The following is a 22,567-nucleotide window of genomic DNA, read 5'->3' as shown; positions in this document are numbered from 1 at the left end:
GTTAGAGGTTTCTTAGTGTAATCCTAGCCAGGGTGAGGCAGTGTTTGTCAGGCGCCGTCACCGCACTGTCTATAGGTGGTCACCAATCAGAGTATATTCTCATATATATATATAAAGACCCTCCTTACCTAGTGCTGGTGCCAGAGTATTTGTTCACCAGTGTTCCAGTTTCCTGTGTCCTGTTTCTCTGTTCCTGTAGTTGTTACCTGGTTCCTGACTCCTGGCTTGTACCTGACCATTCTCTTGTCCTGCTCTTCGGTACTGCACCTAATCTGGATTCTGACTTCTGGCTTGTCCCTGACTATTCTTCTGGATCCTCCCTATGTACTGCACCATTGTTTGGTATCTGACCCGGACTGCACGACCATCCCTGCACTTCTTCCATTGCACTGGTAACTAACCTGGAGAACCGCGACCTGCGCACTTCACACAGCCAAGTCCATACCTCATTGCGGGGGTCCCTGGTGAACACTGGGGGTGCGTATGTTAAGGGGGGGTGATTTAGGCCCCACATCCTTTTTTAACAGTTGTCTCCCTGCGGCTGCACACTATGTACAGGTCAGTGTCACTGTCAGCACAGACAGGCAGCCAGAGTATGCTGCCCGGCCACTCTGACTGTGCTTAAAACACAATGAGAGCGGCCGGGCAGGGTTCTCTGTCTGCCTGTCTGGGCTGACAATGACAGTGACCTGCACATAGTGTGCAGCCGCAGGGAGCATGCCCCTGCTAAGGGGTGCAATTGCCCTGATCACCTCCCCCCCAGAACCACCACTGAATGGGGTAAGAGGGTATGTAAAAGGTCCTTGCCCTGTCCTCCTATTTACACAACTGGTTACACTGTTTTTTTCCAATTATGAATAATGAAATGACAACTCATATACCTGGAATATGAAAATGATTGCACACTCATCAGGATAACACCCATGTGCATTTTTTTCTTCCATGATGAACCTCAATTCTGTTATATTTGTTACTCACAAAATACTTTAATCTACTACATAGTTGTGAAACTCCAACTGAGGGAAAATGAATATACATCACACTAAACAGGTGCTCAGTCATATTCAGACTAATTACTTTGCTGTGTGTTTTTTAAAGCACTATTAATCAATGAGAGCATTCAGACTGATTAATACTTTTCATTGTGAGTCTGAAATCCTCCAATTGTGGGACTAGTCTCCTTATCTTAAACAGATGTCACTGACTTTCCTTCAACAAATGTAGTCATCATTTTCATTTCATTCACAATGAGGAACATTACTCACTGTTTTGTATCAACTGGCACCATATGTGTTGATCGGAATATTGTACATCAATCTATGAGGTCCACATGCTTATGAGAGAAACATTGCACACAAAATATACCTTACAATAAGAACCAACCATTTATATATTATTTACAGTATACACTATATCAGTGATTAGTGTTACTGAAATTTAATGGACCTCATATATGAAGCGAATTGAATTTGTTGCTGTATCACCTAGAAGGTCTGCCCAGTGCAAAATGACAATGAAACATTTAAGCTTGCAAGCAGGGCTCTCTTATCTCTCTGTCTGCCCATTCCCGATGTGGTTATATTATTGTGTTTCTTTCTAATTCTAATAACATATCAAAAATATTTTTATGTTTCTTTTCACTTTAGGACATTTAGAACAGTGATACATACTGGAATGCAATTGTGTTATTACTATTCCTAAGCTATTAGCACTGTGCCTCTTTAAATAATTGTTATTCATATTTTCATACTCACATTTGTTCTGAATATGGCAGGTCTCAAGAATACATGACTGCATATTTCCAATCATCTACACTGTGGATGTCCTGATGATGGCCACTGCATTTTCAGAAACAAGTAAATAGCAGTTATGTAAAATAAAATAAAATATTGATATTTGTTAAGTACAAACTTCCTCTCAATCATTTTTAGACTCCAGTGATCACCCACATTACGTCGGTGTATGTTATGACGTGTGCATTTTCACTCATAGGTATATAATGATGAGTTGGTATACTTCTCTGGGAGCATACATTTTTTTATCATTTTGGTTCTATACATTTATATATATAACACAAGCAAGAAATGCCCAATGGAACAACAGGAGACATTTCTGTGTGACCTTGGACATGGTTCATTGTGTTTCTGTGACTTTGTAACCAAGAATCATAACTGTAATGTGTACAAAGATTTATACTTTCCTATAGCACTGCCATTCTACAGTATACGACAAGATATGATCTCTAGTATTCTTACAATCAATTACTGTCTTGAGCCTGTTGTGTATAAAAGCCGATTATTGTTTTTCCAATCAAATTCATATCTAAACTCCTGCACAAAAAAACATAAGCCTGATTTTCTGTAAGCTTACTTAGTGTCTTCTATGGGAAATATGTGTTTGCATTTATGTTCAGACCTAAAAACAGTATGTCCATTATTATGGGGTCACATCTGGTGGTTGCTGCCATTCTATCTATTTATGATCTCTAATTCAATAATTTGAAGGGTGGCAATGAGGTCATATTGATCCGCTAACAGTCACAAAGTCATAGTTATCGATATATCATGTATTTTTTTTACCTATAGCACTGATTCATTTCAGTGAATGCTGGATGGCATACTAGCTATAACTCATTGCCTTAATAAATGTCTGTGTATCTCTTTCATAAAGAGTCATAGAGGTCATAAGATAATCCACTTGGCAATTATTTAGTGCGGCTAAAACTTATTCATAATAAGTATTTTCTTTTTTCTAAACTGTCATTTATACTCTACCATGCTGAGCAATAGCGCTTGTGTTAGCTTTCAGATAGTCCAACATCTTTATACACTAAAGAATGCTTCTTCTTTAATTTTGCTCTCACAGTGTATCACTATTGTTGTTGTTGTACGTATTGTATATATGAGTCACAGTTAATGCTAATAAATAACTGTACCTGTTATTACCCACTTTGTTCCCCTACTTCCATATTACTCCTGTTTTTTTTCCTGTTCCCTTTTTTGTTACTTATTTTTAGAGATGTTCATTGACCCCCATGTTTTGGTTTTGGTTTTGGATTTGGATTAACTTTGTGCTTTGGTTTTGGCAAAACCACCCTCGCGTGTTTTGTTTTTGGATCCCGGTTTTATTTAATATAAAATCCCTATTTTTTTTTGCTAAAATCACAAAATGTGGCTCTTTTTTATCCCTACATTATTATTATTAACCTCAATAACATTAATTTCCAGTCATTTCCAGTAATTTTTTGTCAAGTGACAAGAACACTGCTACCCCTCCTGTTTCTGTATGAGCAATGGCACTGAGCAATGTCACTGGAGGCTGGAGAGTGACAAGAACACTGCTACCCCTGTTTCTGTGTGAGCAATGGCACTGAGCAATGTCACTGGAGGCTGGAGAGTGACAAGAACACTGCTACCCCTGTTTCTGTGTGAGCAATGGCGCGGGAATGTACTTATGGAATTCGAAACCCACGAGATCCGACAACGAAACAATGAGGTTTTTCCTTGATTCAGATCTGAGGACGCACAAAAGTAACGCGCCGGCTTGCCAGCCTACTCGGATTCCCTTAAGTTCAGGTGGACTTGGTTTTCAGAAAACCGAGCCTGAGCATCTCTACTTATTTTAAAAATGAATGAGTTTAAAAACAAAAATTTTCACTGCAACAGGACAGTCCTTTCCTACCCAATCTGCTTTACCAACGTTTGTATTACATTAAATAACCTAATCGTTGTACCCTTCACACCTACTACGATATTCCTACAATTTCCCACATCATCATCATCTATTTATATAGCGCCACTAACTCCGCAGCCCTTTACAGAGAACTCACTCACATTCCCTCCCATTGGAGCTTACAGTCTAAATTCCCTAACATACACACAGACAGAGCTTACAGTCTGAAGCCCCTGACATACACATACATAGAGAGTAAGACTAGGGTCAATTTGATAGCAGAAAATCAACCTACCAGTATGTTTTTGGTGTGTGGGAGGAAACCAAAGCACCCGGAGGAAACCCATGCAAACATAGAGAGAACATACAAACCCCACACAGATAAGGCCATGGTCAGGAATTGGGAGGAATGCTAACCACTAACCATAAGTGTCTTTCTCTTAGCAGGTAGTTATTTATATATAGGCTACAGCTGCTATACAGGAGACAACAACGTGTGGGTTCAACAGTAGAGAATTCTGTTAATTCAGGCTTTGGCCTGGACATTTTAAAATGAATAAGTGAGATGGAAGTGTACAGCTAGAATACTGGGCTATGGAATGCATCTTCAAATAAGATAATTTGTCTAATAATAATAACTAAAGAAAAGTCAGGCAGTACATTCTGATTTGTATTATTACATTTAACAATTATTATTAATTATTTAAAGTATATAGCAAATTATAGAGAGAAGGTGGTTACCTCAGTAATTTTATAGGTACAGGACATTTGACATCAGTTCATTGAACTATCCGGTAATAAATATTTGAAATATATTAGCAGATATTAATAGCAATAGATATCCTGTATTGTTTACCTTGGCAAATCAACGGGCACTTACTGGCATTTAAAAATGATTCTGGATAGAAGGAGGAAATTCAATGAATTAAGAGAATTCATAGAGGAATTGAAGGCAACATGCCATGAAGTGAGGGTGGCATGAGTCCAATATTACTGGTACTGTATCTATTTGTGTCGGTGATCTAGTCTACAGATTAAGATTAATGTGACATTCTCCAGGATTTATGAACCTTGGGAAGGGAATGTGCTTAATACTAACCAGGTTATATTAGGTCACTGCTAGCAAGAGTTCGAGGAAAGGTTATTTTTAGAGATTTGAAGGTGGAAAAGAGAAAGTTGCTTGGGATTTGCATAATTTTAAATTGTTACATGTTTTCAACAGCTGTCACGTTATCTATCCTTAGACTGTTAACTAATGAATACATGATATATCCATTTCTACCATAAAATCACTTAAATTACTCCCAATTTGTATGATATATGACAGGCAGCCTCAATACAATGATGAAGCCAAGATTGCATGTTTGTGATGAAATTGAGCAGACATGCACATTTGCAATTATTTATGAGACCAACACGATCTATGTAAATATGCAAATATATCCTTTGCATATATACGCATATAATTCAGCACTACAATAAGAATATCAGGACTGTTAGTATTGCAGAGGCACAGTGCACAAGAGCAAAATCAAAATGAATGACATGCTAGTCTGATTTTTAAATCAACTGAAAGGATCGTGGAACATTCAATGTCTGGTCCATGTCATGTGCAAGTTATTGTAGAGATATACACAAGTGCACATGGAGAACCTTGGGCTTGATTCATTAAGGATCTTAAATGAATAGGATCCTTATTTCAGTCTCCTGGACAAAACCATGTTACAATGGAAGGAGTGCAAATGAGTGTTCTGTTTTGCACATAAGTTAAATACTGACTGTTTTTTCATGTAACACACAAATACTTGATAGCTTATTTGTACACTGAAATTTAAAGTTGATATTTGTGTTACATGAAAAAACAGTCAGTATTTAACCTATGTGCAAAACAGAACACTCATTTGCACCCCTTCCATTGTAACATGGTTTTGTCCAGGAGACTGAAATATGGATCCTCTTCATTTAAGATCCTTTATGAATCAGGCCCCTTGTCACCATTTTAGCTTGCTTTTCACTGGGCTGAGCACACACATACTGAACCTCATTTAAGACTGTTGCCCACTAGATGCTCACTGCAAATTGCTTTTATTTTGCACTGGTGTGCTAGATAGTCCACCCAGCACGCTTAAAGAAGTGCACCAAGTCTTCACTCTTGGACGACAATCCCACGTACTTAAAGTGCGCCTTGGTGTGTGTGGTCAGAATACTCTGAAAATGTCCACTGTGCAAAAATGTGTACATTTTACCAACATTCAACCTCCTACAGCTTTAGAAGCAACCCTTTCATTAAAATTGCCATCTTTCTCCTAAAATACTATTAATTTTCATAAATGGGGCTTAACTGAATATTGAGACTGAATGGACTTCAGGGCAAGTGGCAGTTTTGTGTGTTTCAAGAGTTTTGTTACACTGCTTGGAGTCACAGGCAGATATAGACTTTCTGTTCTGGGGGCTGTTTACTAATCATAGTAACTTTGTAACATGTTTCACAGCATATTTCAAAGTAAATGAAGTACCAATGAAGCTCTATCCATCATGGTCATTTTACTTTATATGTCCATTTTTCTTATTTCCTCTCTGTGTGTCTGTCCCGCAGTCTCTCTCCCTGTTTCATTTACTGGTCTAATTTGTTCTCTATGCTGTATCTGTTTTTAGCCATCCTTGCTGCAGTGCAGAAAATGCAATGCCCTACATCCCCAGGCAGATCACATGACTTGCTCACCTGCTCTTAAATCCCTTTAATAGGTAAGAACTTCAATCCTACTTTTTTTCAGCGGGACAACACTTTTCAGGAGCAGTGCTGTGGAGGTGCTCCTCTCGGATCTACCACTGCTCAGAGCAGTGGTCGAAGTGGAAAATTAGAAGTGGAGGTATGGAAATTAGAAGGCATAGTATTGAAAATGTAAGTGAATGGCATCTGATAGTACTACCACCGTAAACCAGCCCATTTCAACCACTGGCTCAGAGTCCATCAAGAAGTATGCTCCTCAACAGAAGTGCAAAAGGAGAGTGCAAAGTGTGTCCCATTATAAATAGTGGAAATTGTTGTGAACCATTATGCTCCTAAAATGTGTCCTACCCATTGCTTTATCTCATTTCAGTAATGCTGCACAACTCCGTCTGTCTGCTCCTCTACAAACACCACCATCTTTCTCTGCAAGTGCATGGAGTTGTGTGAAAATCCAGGTACACTAGCACAAATAGAAGTGTGTAACATGACCACAGAAAAATCTGCACCATGTCTTCAAAATTTTACACGTAAATATGGGCTCAGTGTCTGTAGTGGTTACTGAAAAGTACAGTTTTGTAAGTAAAAAAATTACAATTCTGACAAATAAAGGAATTGCTCTTTATTCATATTCAAATGAGCAGTAAAACATGAGTATTTATTATTATTATTAATTTTTATTTATAGGTATATAGGTATAAATATAGTATTTAAGTAATGTTGATTAATGAACAGCTGAGCCAAAGGAGCACAGATAAGCATTGGTAACATGGTCCCAGATAGGGTAAATCAGTTGTCGGAAACTATTCTCACTTGTCCTGTTAATTTGGGTGCATTAGAAATTGAATTATGGGAAATAAACATTGTGGGCCTGAGTCATTAAGGAAAGTAAGGCAAAAAAAGGAGTAAATGTTCGCCGAGACCAACCATGTTACAATGCAAGAGGTGCAAAGAAGTTTACTATTTTGCCGAAACGTTAAATACTGGCTGTTTTTTTCATTTAGCACACAAATACTTGATAGTTTTTATTTTTACACTGAAATTTAAAGTTGACCTAGGACATGCCAAACTATAAATCTGTTCCCACATTTTAAATTTACCTCCCCTCCCAATGCAACATGGTTTTGCCCAAGTGCAAAGTTACTCCTTTTTTTATGCTTTGCTCTCCTTCATGACTCAGACCCCGTGAATTAAAGATTTTGGCTGAAATAAAAGAACTGCCCTAGAAAAAGCGTAATCAGGACAGATAGGAACACTACTCTGAATAGGTATTCACAATAATAAACTAAAGTACTCAAGTACAAAAGTACTCATCCATTTGTTCTAAATGTGCCTGCCCATTACAAACCCTACACGCCATAAATATGTATAATTAATGCAAGTATATGCAAAAGAAGGCCTGTTTGTCATAGTGAATTATAGCAAAAGCAAATAAGGCCAATTATTATTGACGTTCTTTGTTATGGGCCTGTGCAAGGCCACAGTTTCCTCTCTTTTTTTCTGATGAGCAAAAAAATTACTTTTTGAAATGTGCATTGCTATGCAGAAAAGTGGGTGTGACATTTTTTATATATCTTTTCAAATGACCCATACATGAATGGTTTAACTGCATCAAGCCTAAAAATGACACTTTCTCCTGCACAGCAAATGACCACCACATCAAATAACCACTATGCTGCTAAACTTTCAGTGACCACCATTCTAGTAAATGTCCACCATTTTCATCATACACAGCAAATGATCTCCATTATCATACATTGCAGACAGTCACCGTTACCATACACAACAAGTATTGCCCTCTGCACACATAAATTAAAGGATGCTTTTATTTCCAAGCTAGGAATGAGAATAATTATTCTGTAATTTATTTTATATCGTGCCCAGAGAAATCAACTATTATCAGCAGGGCCGGTGCTAGGATCCCCCGCGCCCTAGGCGCAATTTTGAAATCCGCCCCCCCCCCAAAATAAATCCACCACCCACCCCCAAAATATCCGCCCAAAAAAAAAACCTGCCCCCCCAAAATATCCTTACCTCCTTACCTTACACTCCATAACGCTGCTCCTCTCTGCAGGGTCCCGTCCCTCACTGACATTGTCAGGCCCTGATGATGATGTCACGCCCGACAGTCAGTGAGGGGAGGGGGAGTGGAGGAAACGGAGGTGCGCCCGCCCCATCAGCTGTTGTAGGGGGCCGTTTCGGCGATGGTGATCCATAGCTGTGCCGCGGCCGTGGAAGGTATGCCCGCGGTCGCCGCACAGTTTTACAGTATAAAGTATACCTGTTTTTTAATCCTGTGGCGCCCTTCAGAGCCCGGCGCCCTAGGCAACTGCCTAACGTTGCCTAATGGGAGCGCCGGGCCTGATTATCAGTCATATATTACACAAAGATACCTCATTGCCCGCTAAATATTACAGAAATAAAACACATTACAAGATGCATATAACAGAGAAATAAACCCATTACCATCTACATCTTGTACAAAAAAGCCTAAATGATAGCCATATATTGTAAAGGTAACCTCTGGTAGGGGAACAGCAATGCTTATCAAACCCTGGTACTGTCAATCATTATGACACTGCTGGTTCCAGAATAGATGCCGGTAGAACAGGCAGCTCTTGAGTGAGTAGCGGAGGTGTGGATAAGTTGCATATATAAAAAGTATTCAAATGAGCACACAAACTAAATGGTTTTGTTTTAAATATAGGTTTTGATTTTAAAAGTCTCTAACATGACTGATCCCCTAAAATATTGTCAATATCTATGTTCTGGTATACAATGTAGGCTTTAATATATATCTAGGCAGCTAGACATTCCATTTGTGTTGGTTAATGTGATAATACTAATTAGTCAACATTTAGTGTAGAATTATAGATTTCTTGGTCAGTGGTTTTCAAACCTGCAATCAGATCCCATTAGCAGGCTACATTTTAAGGCTGTGAAACTGGTCCTTGAACAAAACATTGTAGCTATGCAATTTAATTTTAAATCTGTGTTGTGTCCACCTAATCGAATGGTATATGACACAAGAAGTTGGCTTTCATTACTTCTACAAACTTTTGGTTTAACTTTGCTTGAGAATTGTCCTCAGCAAACTTTCTTAAACAGATAAGACTCACTTATCAAAAGTTAGATCGGGGTGGGTAGCTGGTCACTGGTGCTAGGTGTGCACCTATTTCCTCTTAAATGTGTCAGGTTCAAAACTCAATCCTTCAAACATTGAAATTACTGCGATCTTTACCTTGTTTCATGTCATATAAGTAATTTCTTTCTTTCGTGTCATGATCCCCTCAGTGTACAGTGCTTTGTAGTATGTCAGTGTTTTATAAATAAAAATATAATAATTATAATTATCACTGAATGGAATCTTGGACATTACAGCCACAGATTTTTTTTTATAGGCAACTGTTTTCAAAATAACAATATTTAAAAATGTTATATAAATTATATATAATTGAGCACATAGCCTCTAATACCAAACTAAACATCTTCAGGAACAACAATAGAAATGGTACAAATTTTAAAAAATTACGAAGAAAAAATGGTAACCTTATTATCAGTGCTGCTCAAAGGGATTCTTCATCCCCATCTAAAATACCAAAGGATAAGAAACAAACAAAAGAGGAGCACTGATGATATAGGCTCTACCTAATAATAAATTTAGGTTAAAGAAAGTAAAAAAAAATTACATAAAAAGTTCACAAATAGAACTTGTTTTTGTCTATAGGTATAAAAAGCATGAGCCCAAAAATACATAACAATATTACGAGCAAACATTTTTATTAAGATTAATAAAACTATATATCTTTTACGCTAAAATTCTGGGGCTTTTAAAGGCACTTCTTAACTTATCCACCTCACTGTTTGTCACCTCGGGATCCCACCACTTTGTAGATATTGCTATCACCCTCTTCAGGGCAAGCTGAAGAATTTCAGATCTCTGGAAGAAGCCTCTGTAGAACCCAGTGATATAAGGGTCTCCTTAGCCCTGAGACCTTTCTCCATTTGGAGAAGAGGCCTCTCCTTTTGGAGAGGGCCCAAAACTTAGAAACAATAGGTCTTATTTAGAGTTAATATTTTGCACTCTGAACTTGTGCAGAAAAAGACATAGGCAAAACAGGAATATTTACATGTGTTTAAAGAGTCAGACATATCTGGCAATGTGTCTTACTAAAAAAATAGTAATTTATCCAACATATGTCAGGTGTGCGATTGTGTTTATGTACACCTAATGATATAAGAGTGATATGGATTGACAGTGTTTGTAGTAAATGAAAAATTTGCATTACCATATTTGTACATAACATAATAATGTAATAAATTGTTACATACACAAGAGAGAATATCTTGACACTTATTATTAAAAGTGAAAGTCGAATTTACAATATACGTTATTATTAAATACAAAACACCTCCACTTCTGTTGTTTACACGTTCAAAAAATAAATGAGAATAATCTTTCCTACAGTAGTTCAAATGTAAATGACAAAAGAGTAATGCGAATTGATGATAGTGAATTTTATAAAGTATTTCTATTAGTGAGAATGCTAACAAATTAAGTGCTATCAGCTGGAGGTCCATACATACACAAAGAGCCCATCAGAAATGGCTACATAGTGCTGTTGGTGGTCATTATAAATTGAGTATGTTTACACTAGCCCTCCAGTCCCTGAAAGAGATACTACTCCTAAGAGGCGCATCTGAAAAATGCGTTCAAGTTTTATTCAGTCTCACTTATGTGAACACACTTTACTGTACTCAGTTTACACTTACCTGTCCCCATTCCACCTCTCCAAAGACAAGGCGCAAGTCTTAAACAGCGCAAAAATCTATTTCATACTTGCCAACTTATGGCAAGTATGATCCGGGAGCCTGCCGGGGAAAGCAGGCGTGCAGGGGGCGGGGCTCTGAAAATCGTGTCATTTTGCCCCAGCCCCCGTGACATAATGACGCAAAACGCGTCATTTTACAGCGGGGCGGGGCCAAACACTGCGATTATCGGTGAATCGCGGTGTTTTGGATCTAATTCTGAACACTTCACTTGGAAGTGGGCAGATCCAGGAGATTGCCACACTCTCCCGGGAGTCCGTGAGACTCACGCAAAATGCAGGAGTCTCCCGGACATTCCGGGAGAGTTGGCAAGTATGTTCTATTTACAAATGCAGATGTAATGTGTACAGTATCTTACAATAGAAAGGCATTCAATTAACTCTAAATCAGCCCCAAAATGAGCACTTTGAACAGAAAGCACTAAGTACCGTACCTAGTGAGAAAAAAAATATTTTCCATGAATACTAGTATTTTTAGCCATTAAAAAAATCTCAGAATGTTTATTTTTCTAGGATTCAGACACTCATGCACCTAGGTTAACATAATTACTTGGAAGAAATAGGAGTTCTAGCTGGCTCATCTATTTTATCTGTGATTTTTTTTTTAAAGAGTTTGTAAGGGACAATATTAAAATAGTTTGTGAGGAGAAAAATAGAATAAGAGTCATGCAGGCGTTTTCAATATAGCGATGTCAAAGAGTTAATTTAAAATAGGTTTACATAACCCACATATAGTTTCCTTACAAGAGATATTTGATACATTCACTAATTTACTATGGCAAAATGCCACTGGCTGTCATATCGTAATTGCTGCTATTCATATAATTTGTTTAATATGGGAAATCATAGATCTGTATGTACACTAAAGATGGAACATTCATGTTGAACAGCATAACTCTGTGTAGTTATGGTTATCAGCCTAAGATTCATTCTTAAAGTTTTGCATACAGTACATACCAGATTATGATGTATAGGCAAATTGCTACATTATGCTATTTTCTTTCACACATCTTCCTTAATTTGATTCCCCCTCCATTTTTTTATATTCAAATTTTGATGAATAACATACATATGAAGATCTAGCTTCCCATCACCTAAAAACATACCCTTATTTTGTATCAAAACTTTGGTGACTGCATAGTCTTAATCTTAGGCATAATGGAAATTTGAGACGGCTCATATACATGTCAAGTTATATACACTAAAAGACGTGGTGAGCAAATTGTATATCTAGCAGTGATAGGTAAACTTTAATGATTTTACCACAAGTTTTCTGCTGGAATTTTTTCCTCTTGTTAAAATTAATTCGTTTTGCTTGCATAAAATTACACAAACAGAATTCTAGCTCTGTCAGCTTTGAAAATACTACATGCAGCCTTTGTGGTAGTAGGCAGGGCCAGATTAACCCGGGGGCTTTCTGGGCTAGAGCCCAGAGGCCTCGGGCCTCTGAGGGGGCCTTGAAACTATTTTAACTTGATTTTTTTTGTTTTTTATTTCTGTGTACCACCAGCATTCCTGGGGTTGGGTGGGCGTCCCCGCCCCCGGCTCCGATTGTCAGGTCATGGAGAATGGCAGACAACTAACAGCAAATGTTATGCTGTTAGCTGCCTGCTGTCACTGTAGTGGTTCCGCGGTGCGCAGTAATCTCCTTACTGAAGAGATCTCGTGAGAGTGAGACTATGAGTCATAGTCTCACTCTCCAAGCACTCATCTTGGATATCAGTTCTACTATGCCAGATCTACCTATGCAGCCACTTGGCTTTGTGAATGTATTTGAGAGAAGCTACCCCTTGCTACGCCCTGTTCTCGTAGTGACCCATGTTGCTCTGCTGTTAAAGTATGACTTTCACTTGATTCAAATTGACCTATTTGTGCCTCCAAATGTTGACTTGTTGTTCAACACCCATTCATTGACCTGGTTTGATCACTTGTACTCTTCCTTTGTGAGCCTACTCCTAATGTGTTATTCCCAGCAGCACATTTAACAGGACCATCGGGATGCACCTTGACTAAACATATTTAGATTACTTCCATTTAAATGTCTGTTGTATTTATTGTCCCAGCTCAAGGTCTGTAGATGAAGGTGCCCACCAACTGTTCACCACATTTGCCTACCACTCTGTGCTGTGCCAGCAATGCCTCTTTAAATGTGTCAGATGTGGTGACTGATTTTATTATGGATTATGTTATGGACTGTTATGGATCGCAGTCTCTCCCCTGTGAAGTGTAATGACTCTCCTAAAGGAACTAAAAGGCTACTTGGAGCCACTGTTGCCTCACTCATACTTTCTCTGTCCACCAACATTGTGCATTGAAGCAGGAACCTCTGGTTTGGCAACTTTAGTGTCTGCAAGGAAAAATACAGCAAACAACAACAAGACAATCTGTTTTGCTCTTGACACTTACTACACACAATCTCTTTTGCATACCTGAAGCCTGCCATTTTGTAACCTGTGCTCTAGCTCCCTCAGGACTCCATCTTTCCTGTCAACTTCTTAGACTGTCACTGCACCCCAGACCAGTTAGCGACACTTCCTTCACTTTTATCACCCTTGAACTCTATTTCTCTGCTCCTTGGATGGTAAAGATAAGCTCTGATCCTTTTGCCCTCACTGGATTCAGAGTTCCTTTCTTAGGATGACCTCTCCCCTTTTTCTCCAAGGGCCTCCTCCACTATGTCTCCTGAAGATTTCAGCCCGGCCTGTTTAGCAACATTTGAAAAAAATTAGGGGATCCCCTTCCTTCACACATGCCCTCATCTAATGATGATAAGGTCCAGACTATTCACTCGCACAACCCTATTGGGTTCAGCAGAGGCCGCTCCTGCAGATCTCGCCATAGCTTGTTCACTGGACTCCCCGCCTCTATAGAACAACAACCACTCTGGCCCATTTCTTGAGTCCTGCTCTCAGTGCATCTAAAGGCATCATCCAATCCTGTCGCCATTCTCTCTCTCCATCTCTCTGCAGAGTACATTGGCAATCACAGACAACAGTGGCCTCACAGGCTGTTACTGGAATGAGGCAGGGAGAGTCCACGCCTATTACATACAACAGTGAGTCTGTGGTGTAAAACACATGGATGAGATTTGATCCTGGCCCAAAGCAAGATTGCAACCTCAGTAGTTAGAATACTGAGAATATTTACTGCCTATTTTTGTGAAAATATTTTCAAGATATGCTGCAGGTAAGATGTATCCCAGTTACCATTGAAACAAGATTGGAAGAAGAGTTGGCAACATTTAAGTAGAAAAAGTAGAACTTTATTCACCCCAATACACATTATATTTTCAAGTGAATAAAAATACTATATTTTTCTACTTACATTGTGCCCTTACTTCATTTTTACATGCCTGTAAATTTTACAGATGATCATTAACTTTTACTGGAACTATTACATTTATTTTATTGAATGGAAAAAAACAGGAGAGCATCCAACTTTTATCACCGTAAATGCTGCTGGACAACAGTCTTGCTATGTATCACAAATTTCCTTTTTTTTTATATATATTATAAAAAAAAAAAAGATTGAGATTTGTTATGTGCTACATGTGAAAAAAATGTATTTTCTTAGGGATGTATGATGCTTCATAAATTATTTTCTTGCCAAAAAGCATATTTTTATGATCCCTTTGTCCTTCTAAGAGGTACACCCACTTTGAGTAAAGGAAAGCAAATATATTTTCCATGGTTTGCTTAACATGTACTTTGTTGTGAATAAGGACAGAAACATCACTTACTGCTAAAGTGTGTCCATGTTTTGGGGAAAGTATAAATGTTATGTATGTGTGTACACTGTTTAATGTAAACTTTCTATGTTTAAATTGCATGTTTTTATTTCAAAGAACAAAATACACAAGATCTGCTGTGAATTTGAATACGATCAGATTTATTTAAAGTAAATATTTTCCAGTCATTTCCTCTGCCTTGACATGTAATAACAATAAAAATCTCATAATAAGACTCTCTTAACAAGAAAAAGTAACTTGATCCTAGATGTCTGGTGAGTAAACACTAGCATTTATGTTCTCTTAAAATGACCTTACAAGCCTATATTATTATCAGTATAATAATAATTTATGTATGTGAATGATATATGATATACTCTTATTTTAAATTTGCCTACCATACTCAGCATCTAGTCTAATAAAGCAATTATTCACCTTAAAACTTTTCTTAAACCATTGAGTCGTTAGTGATTTATAGTCTCAAATTCCAGAGAATTGAGCACACCTTCAAGAAAGGTAAAGTTACAAATTTGTTCTTGACTTATCAACTGAGTATATCATAACAGACAAACAGATCGGTCAATAGTAATAATAGACAGTCTTTTTGAAAAACATATATTTTCTATAATTGAAAACAAAGCAAAACTATGATAAAAGTCTCACCCATAATCTGCTCAAACTACACTCACAATAGCTAAACTCCGCCCAGATCCACCTAATCAAGCGAACATTCTCGTGAAGTAATGACCACATTCTGATAAATGGCAGCCTTTTCTAGGTCTTGGACTCCCTCCAGCCTGGGCAAAGTGTAAACTATTTGGATAAATGGTAAATATTTTACACAATCTCTGCTCCAGTTATTTTTAAAGGGATCAGGTATGTTGTATTTGTTTGAGTAAGAATTGTATTACTATCTTTGCAATGTGAGATTAGTGGGGTTTAACTCCAGGAAGTGATCACATGACTCTGTGACCATACTTAAACAATAGATTATGTCTCCCTGTTTGGCTGTATTAGGGTGTTAGGTAGTATGGATTTGTTCTAAATGTGGGCTTGTTACAAGTGTATATACAGATTTATATAGCATAGTAATAGTTACACAAGAGATGGACAAGAGGAGAAAAGGAGAGAAACAATCTGCCTGCAAATACAGCTACATGAGGACAACAATCACCTGTGTGTTCCTGTTATCCTCCAACTCATGCACCTGCCTTGTGCACAGTCTGGACATTCCCTGCTGACCATACTTCCTGCTATGATTGGATTTGATATACTTACTGCTGCTTGTATTTCCATCTTCAAACCATACTTCTTGCTCCATTCACCATGACTCTCTAGCTGGCTCTCCTAGCCCAGTTATATTCCACAGCAGCCTTGCTGTACCTTTCGAAACTGATATAGTCCCTCACCGATCCAGGCAAGCATCACTGTCACGCCTTACATCACTACTGCCCTAACTACTTTCCATTCCATTGCTGATCCTATTGCCTCTCTCCTACCACTTTTCTCTCCTGTTTCTTCTGCATTCTTTCCCTCCACATGCTTTATTCTTTATCGCCATCACCTCTCTTCTTATCCCTTACATCCCTTTTTTTTCTGTCAAACTTTCAATTATCTACCCCACACATCCACCTAGCCTTATCATGGTTTGCTCCTCTTCCTCTATCCCTTTGCTTACCTTGCCTAACCTTCCAACAATCACTCCTCCCCCCCCCCACTCTTCTCTTCTCTGCACCACTGCACCCGCTCTGACGCATTGCCATGTCTCTCATATTTTCCTCTCTACTGCTATCCCCCTCCCTCTCTCTTCCTTTAGTCCCCCTTGCTGCTCTTCTCTCTTTTTGCTTATACCTATTCCCTCTCCCTTCTCCTCCCTGAAATCTATTCACTATCATCGCTCCACCTCTCTCCTTAAGTTTGCCCAGATCAGTCCCATCTTTATCTCTCTCCCACCTACTGTGCCCCTTTTCCTCATCCCCTGAACACTGAGGAGTCTCCTCCTAGTTCTGTTTCTCATCCCATTTCAACCCTCTCCCCTGTCACCCACCCTAATTCAAAATCCTATCCACCCTTGCAATCCAGCAACCCTCACAACCTCATCCACATCTTCCTTCTTCCCAATCTCTCCGACTATCTTGTGGTCTCTTGAATGCTAGGTGAGTTTTAACAATTTAGCCTCCTTCCATGATATCTTTATCTCTAGCACTTTCAACCTGCTTGCCATTACTGACACCTGTCAATCCCTTGATGATACCACCTCTCCAACTGCTCTATCTTTCAGGGGTTTTTTCCTTTTCCCTCACACCTGTGGCCAGCAAGGTGGTAGTGCTGAAATCCTTCCTTCCCCCTGCTGCTCTTTCTGAATTATTCCCTCTGAACTTTCCCTCTCTTTCTCATCCTTCAAGACACATTCAATCCAACTCTCACACTAAGCCCACTGCTGTGTGGCCCTTATCTACCGTCTCTCAATTCCTTGATCACTTTGCCACCTGGCACCCGCACTTTCACCCCTCTGATCTTCCCTCCCTCATCTTTGGGGATGTTAAGTCCCTTTGACTTTGCTCCTTACAAACATCTCTCCCTCTCTTTCTCCCTTGGTCTCTCTCAATTAATCTCCTCTCCCTTACACTGCAGTGGCTACTCCCTTGATATGGTCCTTTCCCACCTCTGTATTGTCTCTGAACCTTCATTATAGCATATGCCCACCCAGCTGTCACTATCAAGTTTTGTTGGTCCTTGCCTCAACCTTGGCACTCCAAAACTTATTTGCTATTAAAAAAATGCTCCCGTAGCATGACATGGCTATGAAGGAAGTAATACACTAATGCTGATTTCGTCACTTCAAATTCATTCTCTCGTCTTACAGTTCTGTCCTGTCACTCTCTAAACATAACATATAAAAGCTCTCATTTACTCCCACTCTTCAAAACCAAACCATGTTGCCTCTTTGCCACCTTCAACTACCTTCTCTCCTCTCCCTTTTCCCAATCACCTCCTTGCACTCTGCTCTCAATTTTACTACTTCCCCTCCAAAATTGAGTCCATATATCATGGTTCCTCCCTTCAGTCCCTGCTCATCCCAACATCTCCTCTGTGGATGCTATTTCCACCCCCTGCTTTCCACTGTCACACCCTTTGCCCGCCAGCCCACACAACTTATTTTCCTTAACTTCAGTATCTGCAGATAAAGTTTGCACAATACTATCATCCTCACCCCCCTTGATCTTCCCACTTGATCTTATCCCCTCTCAACTATTTCACTCCCTCTCACTACAGACCTGCTCCCACCTTGCCTGACTCCGCCCTATTGCCCTCCTTCCATTTGCCTCCAAACTTCTTGAACAGGTTGTCTACAACCATCTCAACTCCTTCCTCTCATCTCACTCCCTCCTCGACCCACTCCAAGCTGGATTCCACTCCCTCCACATCAATGAAACTGCGCTCACTAAGGTCACTAACAAACTTCTCTTCACCAAATCTAAGGGATTCTTCTCCTTTCCTATCCTTCTCGACCTCTCTGCTGCTTTCAAAATCATTAACCATTCCTTCCTTTTGCAAACTCTCCAATCTATTATCCTCTGTGACACTCCTCTCCTGGTTTTCCTCTTACCTCACCAAAGGCTCCATTTCGGTCTCTAAATCTGAGTCCACCTCCCCCACCTCCTCCTTTGCTGACCTCACCAGCTAATTTGTCCTCCAGTACATCTGTTTGCTGTTGACACTCAAATCTATTGTTCCTCTCCTGACCTCCATCCTTCCATTATGTCTTGTATTTCCTGCTGTTTCTCTGCCATCTCATCTTGTGATGTCCCAGTACTTTCTTAAACTCAATATTTCCAAGACTGAATGAAATAATCATCTCCCCTCCCCCCTCATCTCCCCCCTCTCTTTCTGTGTATAACACTACCCTCTTTTCTGTCCCTAAAATTTGCTGTCTAGGGGTCATAATCAACTCCTCACTCTCCTTCAAATGTCACATTCAGTCACTGTCAGTGGTTGAAGCGGAAAGTCGTAGAAGTGACAGTATAACACAATATATCTGCCCACTTCAAAAACTGTGTGTATAGATAGATAGACAGATAGATAGATATACAGATAAGCCACCAAACAGAATAAAAACCTTCCAATAGGGCCGGGCACTGCAACAAGTAATACTTAGCAAGGAGTGTATTATAAAGGCAGTGTCTGAGCTGTGTTTGCTTGTACTTTCCAATCAGATCAACAGGAAACAGGTTTAATACTTCCTAACAGTTCTTGTTTGTCATTGGTTGATAATTCCATCCAATCAAATACAATTAAACTGGGTTGAATGATTTTCCAGTTGGACACTCTGGGCCTGAGTCATTGAGGGACGTATGTTCTTTTTTAGTGCGTATTATATGCAAAAGTCTTGTGCGCATCCCCAGAAAACGAGCGAACGTTCAGGCACGAATGCAAAACCTTTATGTTTGCGAACGTAATTGCCATTTCCGATGTCCTGCGATTTTGGGGCGTGAAAAGGGCGGTGACGGGGCGTGGTGCTGTAGTCAATTCACAATGAAGGTGTTCCCGTGTAGGGAGGTTAAAGTCAGCCTTGGGCGAACGTATGCAAACGCGTGATTTTAGCGTATAGCATGCAGCTGCTCTGGGTCTAGTTTATCTGTCAGTGTTGAACCACTAGTAGACACAATTAGGTGTCCGAATCGCCATGTGACCGTGACGTATGCTGTCTCTCACCTGCATACTCTCTGCCAATTAAACGGTGCTATAAAGCTGTGATTACAGCATGCGCCCTGTATGCTGCTATGACTGCATTTTCTGGTATGTTTGCTTTATATATTTTAAGCTATTACTAGGGTTTGTTTGGTTTCTACTTTTTTAAGTGTCTGTTTACTGGTAGCCTGTTGTTTCTCATTTTATTACTTTTTTTTGGTCTTTCCCCCTGATACATAAGTTATAGTTTCCTTGTTTTTCTGTGTTTGTTAGCCCACTCATGGGGCTGTTTACTAGTTTTGTTAATTTTCCTAAATTTTCTTTAGCTTTCCATTGACATTCCTCTTTAACAGTCTGAATAACAGTACATTTACATCAAAGGATCACCGTCCATTTTGTGGTAAGTAAGATGGCCCTAGGTGTGCAACCTTACATAGCATATAAGGAGAAGGAATACTTTCTCCCCCCCCCCCCAAGACATATGTATGTGTTCGTTTGTTTTTTTGATTTTTGCTTTTTCCTAGTCATGTGGCACAATGGCAAATTGTGTTCTCTGTTTTTTCTGTAAATAATTCGTTCTCTATTTTTCAGCCCCATTATGAGTTTGGCCAACCCACTTGTAGGTGTAAGTATATTGTAAATGTTTCCTGTGCAAACAGGAGTGACATTTCTAAAATGATGAGGTAATGTATTTTTTTGTAACATCCTTCTCTCTTAAATTTCTTAGAAATGACTAAGGCACATGTGACAGCACAGGAGGGCAACCATCGTCGACATCTCCAAAACCTGCAACTAGTCCATCGTCGCCGGCCAGGGAGCGTGTCTTCAGGCCACGTGTCAGCCTCTTTGGGATGTCTGAGGCTGAGGTGGTTCATCGTTATTGACTCCTGCCTCATGTCATCCTGGACACCCTGCGCATTGTGCAGAGTGACCTGCAGCCAATGCGCAACAATACCGCCATTGACCAAACAGTTGGCGGTATTGCACTTTTGCACCACAAGGTCTTTTCAGACCACTGTGGGAGTATCGGTAGGGATGTCACAGAAGTCCTTCAGTCGTGTGCTGAAGGTTGTTCTGCGTTCCTGTCGCGGCTCAGGCAATTCATACATCTGCCACTCTATGAGGAGTCCCTTGTGCAGATCAAACGGAAGATTGCCACCATAGCCGGTTTTACGCACGTCATATGGGCATTAAATGGTACTTCGGGTGGGAATGCTGCGATTTATTTGAATTGCAAACATTTCCACTCTATATAAACATCCAGACTATATGTGACGCGTCTCTCCAGATTCATGACCTGGTAGCTATGTGGCCAGGGAGTACACATGACTCCTTTGCCTTACGGCAATCAGGGATGTGGCAAAGATTGCAACAGAGACAAGGGGGTGCAAGGCCGAATGGTGATGCGTGGCTATTAGGTACTAGGTTTTTTGTTTTTAACCTAAATAGACGTCATATATGTAGTACTTTAAAGTATTAAGATTCATGTCATAAGTTTAATAGCTAAGTAGACATATTACAATGGAGCATTGCAATATCATTCCCAGTTACATTCAATTGTGATGTTTCACTTAAAATACCACTTGGACAGCTCCCCATATAAAAAGCTTTCCAAAAGATTTACACTTGGTTCAAAATAAATTTAGTATATTATGTAAGCTTCTCTGAATATGTGCGTTATTTCTAATTTGTACATTTGCAATGATTTTTCATCCAATATGTTGGTTGTGTTCTTGATGGAGCTACAATTATGTCACTCATATTTTCCCCTTTGTCCTTCTTGTCACCCCTTCTAGGAGATAATACGTACCCTTTTCGCCCTTGGCTCCTCACTCCTCTTTTGAACCCACGCACGGAGCAGGAGGTCACATACAACTGTGCACATACAGCCACTATGTCACGAATCGGGGTCTTAGCCCTGTTTACACCACTCGGCGTTACCATATTAGCGTACATCTTCCTCCTGGTCTTATGCAGCATTTTATTCTGGGACAAGTGTGACTTCTGTCTGCAGCACTGGAGGCTGCCATCTTGGGTGAGACATTTGCTAAACTTCCTGCTGAGTCTGAACACCTGATCCCATTCCCCAGTTGGCTTCTTCTGCAGACTATAAAAGGCCCCACCTACACTCAGCAAGTTGCCAGTGCAACACTTTCTAGTTCCAGAACTACAGTGGCTGTTGTTTTGTTGCTGCAAACTACCTGCTGAATACAGAGATTTACCATTTATGTGTACTGAGCTTCATCTGGATTACTGCTTCTATTCTCCCGCTGTGTACAGGTCTCTACCATTACCTCTGAGTTAATTTAACCTCAACCTGCTGCTGTATTATGGACTTCTCACAGTGAGTTTAACCATTCGTGTGAATCTATCTTTATCTATTGCTATTACATGAACTGCAAACCTTTAACCATTCGTGTGACTTCAACGCATCTGCTGCTGTAATATGAACTGCAAACATTAACCATTCGTATGAATTCAACTTCATCTGTTGTTGTTATCTGAATTGCAAACCATTAACCACTCATGTGAATTCAGCTTCATTCTACTGCTAAAATAAATACCTTGATAGTTATTCTTCGTGTGGATTCACCTTCTTTGTACCTGCAAGCAGCTCTATGAGCAAGACACTTATCCAGCCTCCCAGTTTCCACTACACTCCTGCCGCAGCAAGTCCCTGGGGTCCCGAGACGGATCCCAGAAACAGTTTGGCAAGGGTACTGCCATATAAGCAGTGTCAGAACAGATGGGTAGTACTTTAATAAGAAGGAGGGCAATTTCTCCTTCGCAGATCAAAAAGGATCAATGATCTCTATCATGTCTTTACTGACTGCTGGAAAATCACAACATGATCATAGAGAAGCTAAAAGCTGAGCACAAACTGGAAAGCTCAAAATTGACAGGCTCAAACAAAATAAC

General features: G+C 39.6%; 1 long non-coding RNA gene across 1 annotated transcript; it reads left to right on the top strand.

Annotated features, from left to right (window-relative positions):
* Positions 1-218: 218 nt before the first annotated feature.
* LOC142157801 (uncharacterized) lies at positions 219-22,223 on the top strand. Its single transcript, XR_012692640.1, has 3 exons — positions 219-392; positions 1,775-1,856; positions 21,445-22,223. It is a non-coding gene; the product is annotated as an uncharacterized LOC142157801 (long non-coding RNA).
* Positions 22,224-22,567: the final 344 nt, after the last annotated feature.

The sequence above is a fragment of the Mixophyes fleayi genome, chromosome 5 (genome assembly GCF_038048845.1).
Source record: "Mixophyes fleayi isolate aMixFle1 chromosome 5, aMixFle1.hap1, whole genome shotgun sequence".
NCBI lineage: Eukaryota > Metazoa > Chordata > Amphibia > Anura > Limnodynastidae > Mixophyes > Mixophyes fleayi.
The sequence above is the reverse complement of the archived record's forward strand: the minus strand, read 5'-3'. Positions and strand labels throughout refer to the sequence as shown.